At 38.8% G+C, this 9,473-nt stretch overlaps 1 protein-coding gene across 4 annotated transcripts in view; it reads right to left on the minus strand.

The window, feature by feature from the left end:
- FBXL4 (F-box and leucine rich repeat protein 4) overlaps positions 1–4,786 on the minus strand; it is an 82,438-nt gene extending 77,652 nt beyond the window's left edge. For 3 of the 4 annotated variants that reach the window (XM_045544058.1, XM_045544056.1, XM_045544057.1), the window contains exon 1: positions 4,635–4,744. The gene's annotated coding sequence lies outside the window, so the exon portion shown is untranslated. Of the gene's footprint in view, positions 1–4,634 lie in introns of all 4 variants that reach the window. The other variant, XM_045544054.1, reaches the window with a different exon arrangement.
- Positions 4,787–9,473: the final 4,687 nt, after the last annotated feature.

Consider the following 9,473-nt stretch of genomic DNA (forward strand, 5'->3'; position numbering starts at 1 on the left):
AATGGTCAAATCAAAACAACAGAGAAAGGACAGCTTACCAACATAAATGTTTTGGGAAAATGTCTAGCAATTTGGAAAAATAAACTTAAAAATCTAAATATGTTACAAAAAATATACAATAAAAGATGTATACAGAGTATTTTAATAATCTCGGGGTGGAAACCCAGAAGCCATAAAGAAAAAGAAGAACAAAACCGGCAACATAAATATTAAAAGATTTCTATAGCAAAAGCTCCCAGAACCAACCTTACAAGAAAGAAGAGACTATGAGAAAATAACAAATGGTGTACCAAGTTGTTAATAGGCACAACATATAAACAACTATTACAAATCACTAAGAGGAACACTTCAACATGAAACTAAGCAAAGAATACGATCAGGTAAAAGTACAAATGACCAACTAACATACAGTCAACTCCATCAATAAGGAAATGCAGTATTAAAACAGTAATAAAGTAGCATTTTTCATCCATTAAATGACTAAATGTAAAAAATGATATCATCTTAGCAGTTATTGTTATAATACTTCACAGGTCTCTCAAATTTCTGAAGTCTTACAAGCAGAGGGATTAACAGCCTGTGTTTATATACCAAACAGCCTTGACAGATAAAGAGAGGTCTCTCTCTGGAGCAGAGGGCAGATTTGTTTACTATCCAAGAAAATACAGATTATGTCTCCTTCTATAGCAAAGATCAGGTAATTTTACTCAAAGTACACTACGAAAGATTCAGGTTCCCTAAACTCTGGATTCCTCTCCTGTAAGACAACCTACTTTGTGTGCTAGTGTCACCTAGCCCTGGTCCCGTCACCCTGTGGAAATTGGGGCTCCAGGAATCAGCATAAGAAGATACTCTGGCTACTGGTACTGTTGTGCTTTGTCTCTGACCCAGGCGTCTTGATTCCTGACAGCATCCGTGAAACTGTTAGCTTGCAAGTAGGGTACTATCTCAGACCCTTGATGATTCTTGGCAATGATATGGCAAAAGCAGTATTCTTATACATTGTATAAAATGTCCTCTTACCAGCAACCTTTGTGAAGTGTACTACAGCAGAATCTCTCATAATTTAAAATGTATATATAGCATTTGACCCAGCAATTCCACATCTAAGTATTTACACTAACAAAATAAACAAACATGCAAATATATACGTACAAAAGTGATCACTGCAGTTATGTTTATAAGAAAAATAAATCTGGAATAGCCTAAATATCAACAGAGGACTGGTTAAATAAATTTTGGGTTATTTCTACAATAAAATACTAAAAAGACTTTTCAAAAAGATGATGTTATATGCACTGACATAGAAAGATGTTCATTATTACTAAGAGAAGCTATAGAAAATTACATATGGTACACTGACATTTATGAAACAAATGTAGACTTATACACATATATTTTTAAAATCTAGAAGGAGAGAGAACAGATTATTAAATGGTGATAATCTTTGTGGAACAGAGTTACTGGGTACGTGGGCACACAACACTTTCACCTCCTCCTTTGGCTATTTCTGTATTGCTTGATTTTTTTAAAAGAACGTTTTTTTGTTTTGTTTTGTTTTTTGTTTGAGATAGGGTCTCACTCTGTTGCCCAGGCTGGAGTGCAGTGGCCTCATCACAGCTCAGTGCAACCTTGAATTCCTAGGATCACTCCATCCTCCTGCCTCAGCCTCCTGAATAGCTGGGACTATAGGTGCCCACCACCACGCCTGGCTCATTTTTTTTTTTTTTTTTTTTTTGTAGAGATGGGGTCGAACTCCTGGTATCAAGCGATCCTCCCACCTTGGCCTCCTAAAGTGCTAGGATTATAGGTGTGAGTCACAGCACCTGGCAGAGAACATAAACATTTATTTTATGATCAAATAAAGTTTTTAAGTATCTATTATAGCAACATCTGAAAATTGATTATATTTGACATCCAGCTGGAATGGTAAAATACAAATGGACATGAGGATGTCCCAGGGAATACATCTACAGCCATTTACCTCTTAGAGCTGCAGAAATCAGCTACAAAACGTCCTAAATCATAGCTAATGGTGAGAGACACACTGTTAGGTAAACAGCAAGGGATTCCAGGTCTCACAGGGACGAAAGTGGGTGCCTTGCTTTGGTGCAACTGCCCTAACTGGGAAAAGGACAAGGATGGGCCCCAGTCCCCCCTCCTTGGTCCTTTGCCAAGCGACTGCCATACCTGGGGTACGAGGGAACACCCTACAAATTTGCCAATCCGAACTTAGCACGCCAGCTGCAAAAGAATGCAGAGGACTCTCTAGCCCACAGGCCAAGCAGCATAGGTACAACAGAGCTCGGAAAGTGACCTAGAACAACCCGCGTGCATAGTGAGACTCAGGTCATGCGACTCCCAGCTGTCCAAAGGGGTTTCATGGTGATGTCTGAATCACGGGGAACCTATCTGGACATCATAAAACAAGACCCAGCCCATAATCAAACTCTTTTTCTGCTATGACAAGGGGGCCAGTTGTCATCTGTGATGTATGTCTTGCTCTGTAAACCCCTACCTTGCTCTATAATCCTATCTTGCTCCCCCTCAATAAATCTCACCTCATGCTTGCCTTATTTTAGTGTGTCTGGTCATTCTTCTGCCAAAAGCACACCAAGAACCGAGACCACAGAAGACGACTAAACCTGACAACGCTACACTAAGACACAATGCAAAGTCAAAAGAAAGACTTTGAATCAGGCTGCTGCTTCTCTATGTACAACTCTGAAGATCAACTTGAGTGGTGAATTCTGAGTGAACAACAGAAGGAGTTTATTTAGCAACAGTTAATGACTCAACTGACCATGGAAAAAGCAAGCTTAAAAAAATTAATTTCAAGAACAGGCAAGAAACTTTAAAAGCAAGGAAGGGAGCAAGAGGTAAAGAAAGGAAACTGACTTGCCCCCACCAAATGTGTTAACTTCAAAAATATTTAATAATGTCTACAATATGCCAAGCATTGTTCAAATCACTAGACATTAAAACACACTGTAAAGCTAGAGTAATATAAGCAGCAAGGAAGCCAGAGATCACTGCATAATAGTTCAGAGGGTCCCAAGGATATGCAGAAATTAGGGCCTATGATACTTATATCAGCAGAGAAAAACAGAATTCAACAAATGATGATGGGGTCACTGATTAACAAAAAAAAGTTAAAACCTTACTTCCTACTCACACTAAAATATGAATAAGACCATTAACAGTAACAGAAGAAAACATAGGTGGATATTTATATACCATACATGTGGCAAAAGGCCTTTCTGAAAGGACACCAAAGTTAGATCCATGAATTAAGATGGAGAACGTTGAATACACCAAAATTAAGATGAGGCAATAAGACTAACACAGTAAAGAAAGAAGGGGCAGTTTTCGTTAACTGACCATATGTGGAAATAAAAGATAAGCAGTTACCAACATTTTAAGATACCATTGTACAGAGGACTGTAATTGCATTATTGCTTCATGGTGTGAGTAAAAGAAATTAACCATCTTACATTGACCTAACCTCTCTGATTTTCAAGTAAGTAACAGAAGGGAAGAATATGAAAAAGCAGGGTTCAGAAAAGCCAAAATTTGGGTCAGCATTTAAAAAAAAAAAGAAGTTAGTACTCGGGAAGTGTGGAAAAAAGAATCCAATTCAATGAAACTTACAGAGTGATACATATTGCCACTAGAAAGACAAGTACGCTGACCCTTTCACCCAAGAACTTAATATTTGATAAAGCACGACAGAAGCATTGATCCGTCTGTATAGCTTCCCTCTACTCAACCAACAGCTACAAAATATGTACTACAGAAGCATGACGTGAGCCTGAAGGAAAGTAATGTACCTATATTCCGAACTTAATAAAACGAGAAGTGCACTTAAGAAGCAGAAAGGGCAGCTTGTCTTTAAACAGAGGAGAACAAGCAGCACCTGGTAGTAATGAGCCCTCCAGGGCATAAAGCCACACTCAATATCCTGCACAGGCACTACTTGACCACAGGTTTAGCCCATCTTAACTTTCTAATTATTTGTATGCTGTCTTTCAATTTGTTTATGTATCTCAAAGCTTTGTGGCAATCATCATTTGTGAAACCAAGAAATCCAAAACCACCCCTGTTGCAAACGTATTGACAAGGAGGCCAAGGGGATGGTCATCTCACACCCTAGCAGCACCCCTAAACACTGAAATAAGGTTGTAGCCGGGCATCTTGTGGCAGTCCTGAGGAAAGAAAACATGGGCCTGGATAGGCAAAAATCATCGGACGTCAGAGGGAAGTCAGGGCAGCAGGCACAGGAGCAACAAGTACACAGGCAGGCAAGTGGCCAACCCGTGGCTGCCGGATGAGCGCAGCGCGCGGATCCGGGCAAATCCCGGCATGTAAACAACCCTGCGCCGCGCACACGTCGGGGCGACGCCTCACGCCCTGCAGACAAACCCGGGCAGAGCAACAGCGCCCGAAGCACAGAAGCAGTTTGCAGGGTCCCCAGCAAGCCCCGCGGGCGCAGCGCGGGCGGGGGTGGGGCGGGCGGCGGAAGCCTGTGGCCCGCGCCCAGCCTCCGCGGGCGGGACGCGCCGCCCCAGCCCGGCCCCAGCGCCGAGGAAGAAGACGGAGACCCTCGGGAAGGAGAAGTAAAGGAAGGGCCGTACCCTGCAGGGTCCGGGAGAGGCGCACGCCGCGGGCTTCACCAGCGACCAGGCGGCGCGGGGGCGGCTCCCGGGCTCTAGCGCTGCGGCACCGCGGCGGCGAGCCCGGCCCAGCGCGACCCGGAAGGAAGACGCAGCGGCTGCGAGGAGGGGCGGGGCCTCTGGAGCCGAGGCGCGGCCGGGGGCGGGGCTAGGGGCGGGGCGGGGCCAGGAAGGAGGCCGGGCGCTGTTCCTGCTGGAGGTGCTTGAGGGCGTCTGGACGGCCCTCCCCTAGGCCGGGGGGGAGGAGCTTCCTGCGGGCTTCCCAGCTCTGGAGGTGCACTTGTAAATGGCCTAGTTACTCCCTGGCAGGCGTTGGTTGCAAACCCTCTGCAATATAATCCCTTCAAGCACCAGCTTGGCATCTGTAGTGTAGTATTGCTAAGGGCTTAGTGCAGATTTGGCGGGTCAGGTGATGCATGGGTATTCTGGGCGGCAGGGATCCGCAGAGGAAAAGTGGAAGATACGTTAAAAGGCTCTGAAGACATAATTCACCAAGTTTGCAAACCTCTTCTGCCCCAGATACGAATCCTTCCTAACGTTCGGAAGCCTCTGACCATTACCTCGGATGAAGAAGATACTCTTGCGGTCTCCCTTCCTCAGCCATTTTCATTTATTTTCGGTACATACAGTATCGCCCTTTTTTAGTTTGCATCATATTTGACTTGTTACAAGATTTCCGTTAAGATGGAAAAACATTTAATAATAAGATGTTGATCCACGCATGTCTAACTGCTCCTATAAAGAGGCAAAATAATAGGGATATTTATAAGTTATCTGGACTGAGCCAATATATAATGTGCAGTATAAATTGTATACAAAAATGGGAATTTTATTTTTTACTTTCTTCGACTTCTTTTAAAATTTTATTTTTTTACTGATAACATAATAGCTGTACATATTTTCCCAATACATGTGATAATATGATTCATTCATATAATCAAATCAGGGGAATTGAGATATCCATCACTTTAAATATTTATCTTTTTTTAAAGCTAGGAACATTTGAATTTTTCTCTTCTAGCTATTTGAAAATGTGCAATCAATTAATGTTAACTATAGTCACCTTACTGACCTATCAAATGCCAGGTCTTATTTTTTCTATCTAAATGTATATTTATACCCATTTATACTCTCTTCATCCCCCTCGCTCCTACTCTTCACAGCCTTTGGTAACCACCAATCTACTCTCTATCTTCATGAGATCCACTTTTTTAGCTCCCACATATGAGTGAAAACGTGATATTTGTCTTTCTGTGCCTGGCTTATTCACTTAATATAATAACCTCCAGTTCCCTCCATGTTGCTGCAAACGATAGGATTTCGTTCTTTTTTATGGCTGAATAACATTCCATTGTTTATATATACTAAATTTTGTGTATTCATCCATTGATGGGCACATAGGTTTGTTCCATATTCTGGCTGTTGCGAATAGTGCCACAATAAACATGGCAGTACAGACTTCTCTTAAATATTTTGATTTCTGTTCTTTCAGATATATACCCAGTAGAAGAATTGCTGCATTAGAGTAATTCTATTTTTATTTTTGAGGGACCTCCATACTGTTTTCCTTAGTGGCTGTACTAATTACATTCCCACCACAGTCTATGAGGGTTCCCCTTTCTTCACATCCGTGCCAGCATCTGTTATTCATTGTCTTTTTGATAAATGCCTTTTTAACTAGGGTGAGAGATGTGTCATCATGGTTTTGATTTCTATTTCTCTGATGTTGAACATTTTTTCATATATCTGTTGGCCATTTGTATGTCTTCGTTTGAGAAATGTCTATGCAGATGTTTTACCCATTTCATAATCAGATTATTGGGTTTTTATTATTTGGGTTTTTTCCTATTATTTGAGCTCTGTGTATATCCTAGTTATTAATCCCTTGTGAGATGGATAGTTTGCAAATATCTTCTCTCATTCTGTGAGTTGTCTTTTCACCTTGCTGATTGTGTCCTTTGCTGTGCAGCTTTTTAGCTTGATATAATCCTGTTTGTCTATGTTTGCTTTTGCTGTCTCCTCTTTTAAGGTCTTACACAAAAAATCTTTGCCCAGACCGATGTCCTGGAGTGTTTTCCCAACATTTTTTTCTGGTAGTTTCATAGTTCCAGGTCTTAGATTTAAGTCTTCAATCCATTTTTATTTTATTTTTGTATATGGTGGGAGATAAGGGTCTAATTTTATTCTTTTGTATGTGGAGATTCAGTTTTCCCAACTCCATTTATTGAAGAGACTGTCCTTTCTCCATTGTGTGTTCTTGGCACCTTTGTCAAAATCCATTGACCATAGGTGTATGGGTTTATTTCTGGGCTCTCTATTCTATTCCACTGATTGATGTATCTGTTTTTATGTCACTATCATGCTGTTTTGGTTATTACAGCTCTATAGTATGATTCAAAGTTAGGTATTATGATGCCTTCAGCTTTGTTCTTTTTTCTCAAGATTGCTTTAGCTATCTAGAGTTTTTAGTGCTTCCATACAAATGTTATGATTTTTTTCCCTATTTTTATGAAGAATATCATTGATATTTTGATAGGGATTACATTGGATCTCAAGATCACTTTGGGTGGCATGGACATTTCAATAATTCTCCCAATCCATGTACACAGAATATCATTCCATTTATGTGTGTCTTCTTTAATTTTTTGATTAATGTTTTATAGCTTTGAGTGTACAGACCTTTCACCTCCTTGGTTAAATTTATTCCTAAGTTTTTTTTTTTTTTTTTTTTGTGGCTATTGTAAGCAGGATTGTTTTCTTGATTTCTTTTTCAAATAGCTCACTATTAGTTTATAGAAATGCTACTGATTTTTATATGTTGGTTTTATGTCCTGTAACTTTTCTAAATTTGTTTATTAGTTTTAACAGTTTTTTAGTGGAGTCTTTAGGATTTTCTATATATAAGATCATGTCATCTGCAAACAGGGACAATTTAACTTCCTCCTTTCCAATTTAGATGACTTTTATTTCTTTTTCTTATCTAATTGCTCTGGCTAGTGCTTCCATTACTATGTTGAATAACAGTGATGAAAGTGAGTGTTCTTTTCTTGTTCTAATTCTTAAAGGAAAAGTTTTCAATTTGACTTTTTTTCATTCAGTATGATATGAATATTAGCTGTGGGCTTGTCATATATGGCCTTTATTATGTTGAGGTACATTCCTTCTATACCTAATTTCCTGAGACTTTTAATCATGAAGAAATTCTGGATTTTGTTAAATGCTTTTTCTGCAGCTATTGAAGTGATCATGTAGTTTTTTGTTCTTCATTTTATTAACGTAATGTATCACATTTATAGATTTGCATATGTTGAACCATCCTTGCGTACCTGAGGTGAATACCACTTGACAATGGTGAATGATCTTTTTATTGTTGAGGATTTTTGCATCCCAGGAATATTGGCCTGTAAGTTTTCTCTTTTGGTGTGTCATTGTCTGATTTTGGTATTAGGGTAATGCTGGCCTCATAGAATGAGTTTGGAATTATTCCCCCCTCTTCAGTTTTTCAGAAGAGTTTGAGAAGAATTGGTATTAGTTCTTCTTTAAATGTTTGATAGAGTTAAATGGTGAAGCCATCAGGTCCTGGGCTTTTCTTTGATGGGAGACCATTTATTACTGATTCCATTTCATTACTTGTTATTGGTGTGTTCTCATTTTTCTGTATCTTCATGATTTGATCTTGGCAGGTTGTATGTGTCCAGGAGTTTATCCATTTATTCTAGGTTACCAAATTTGTTTGTGTGTAATTGTTTCTAAGAGCTTCTTATGATTCTTCGTATTTTTGTGCTATCAGTTGTAATGTCTCTTTTTTCATCTCTGATTTTATTTATTTGAGTCTTCTCTCATTTTTTCTTTGTTAGTCTGGTAAAAAGCTTGTTGATTTTGTTTACCTTTTTAAAAAAACCTAATATGGCATTTTGAATGGGATATTGGAAAAGAAAAAGGACATTCGTGAACAAACTAGTGAAATTAGAATGAAGAATAGAATTTAGTTAATAGTAGTATACCAGTGCTGGTTTCTTAGTTGTAACAAACATACTATGGTAACATAAGATGTTAACAATAAGAAGAAATTGGATGAGTGGTATATGGGAACTGTCTATATTATCATTGCAAATTTTCTGTATATCTAAATCTATTTGTTGCAACTTTTCTATAAATCTAAATCTATTCTAAAATGAAAACTAGATTAAAATAATAATTTATCAATAAGTAAATAAGACTGACCCATCTATGATTGCTGGTGAGACTCTATTGAATTGATGCCTGTAAAGTGCTCACAAGTCTACAGCAGCTGCTCATTCCTAAGGTAATTTCTAGATAAGCTTTTCATTTAAGTATGAAATCTATTTAAAAAGATGAGTGTAGAGTTTGATGAAAAGTAAACACACCCACGTATTCACCATTCAGATCAAAAAATAGATAAGTACCAGGATTCAGAAGCACCCCCCATATGCTCTGCTAAATCTCTTCCCCTTACTTCTCCCAAGGGTCGCCATTATCCTGAATTCTAACACCAGAGATTAATTTTGCTAAGTTTTGACCTTTAAGTAGATGAAATCATATATTATATACTCCTTTGAGTCTGGCTTCTTTCTTGTGAGAGTTATTCATGCTGTTGAGTGTAATGGTAGTTTCTTGAGTTTCTATTATATAACTATACTATAATTTATTTATCTATTTTATTCTTGATGGTCATTGAGCTGCTTTTAGTTTTGATGACTGCAAGCAATGCTGCTATTATAGTGACATTTTTGCTCTTATCTTTTAAATGAATATCTGTTGCATGCCCCTCCATACATT

The sequence above is a fragment of the Lemur catta genome, chromosome 2 (assembly GCF_020740605.2).
Source record: "Lemur catta isolate mLemCat1 chromosome 2, mLemCat1.pri, whole genome shotgun sequence".
NCBI classification, from domain to species: Eukaryota; Metazoa; Chordata; class Mammalia; order Primates; family Lemuridae; genus Lemur; species Lemur catta.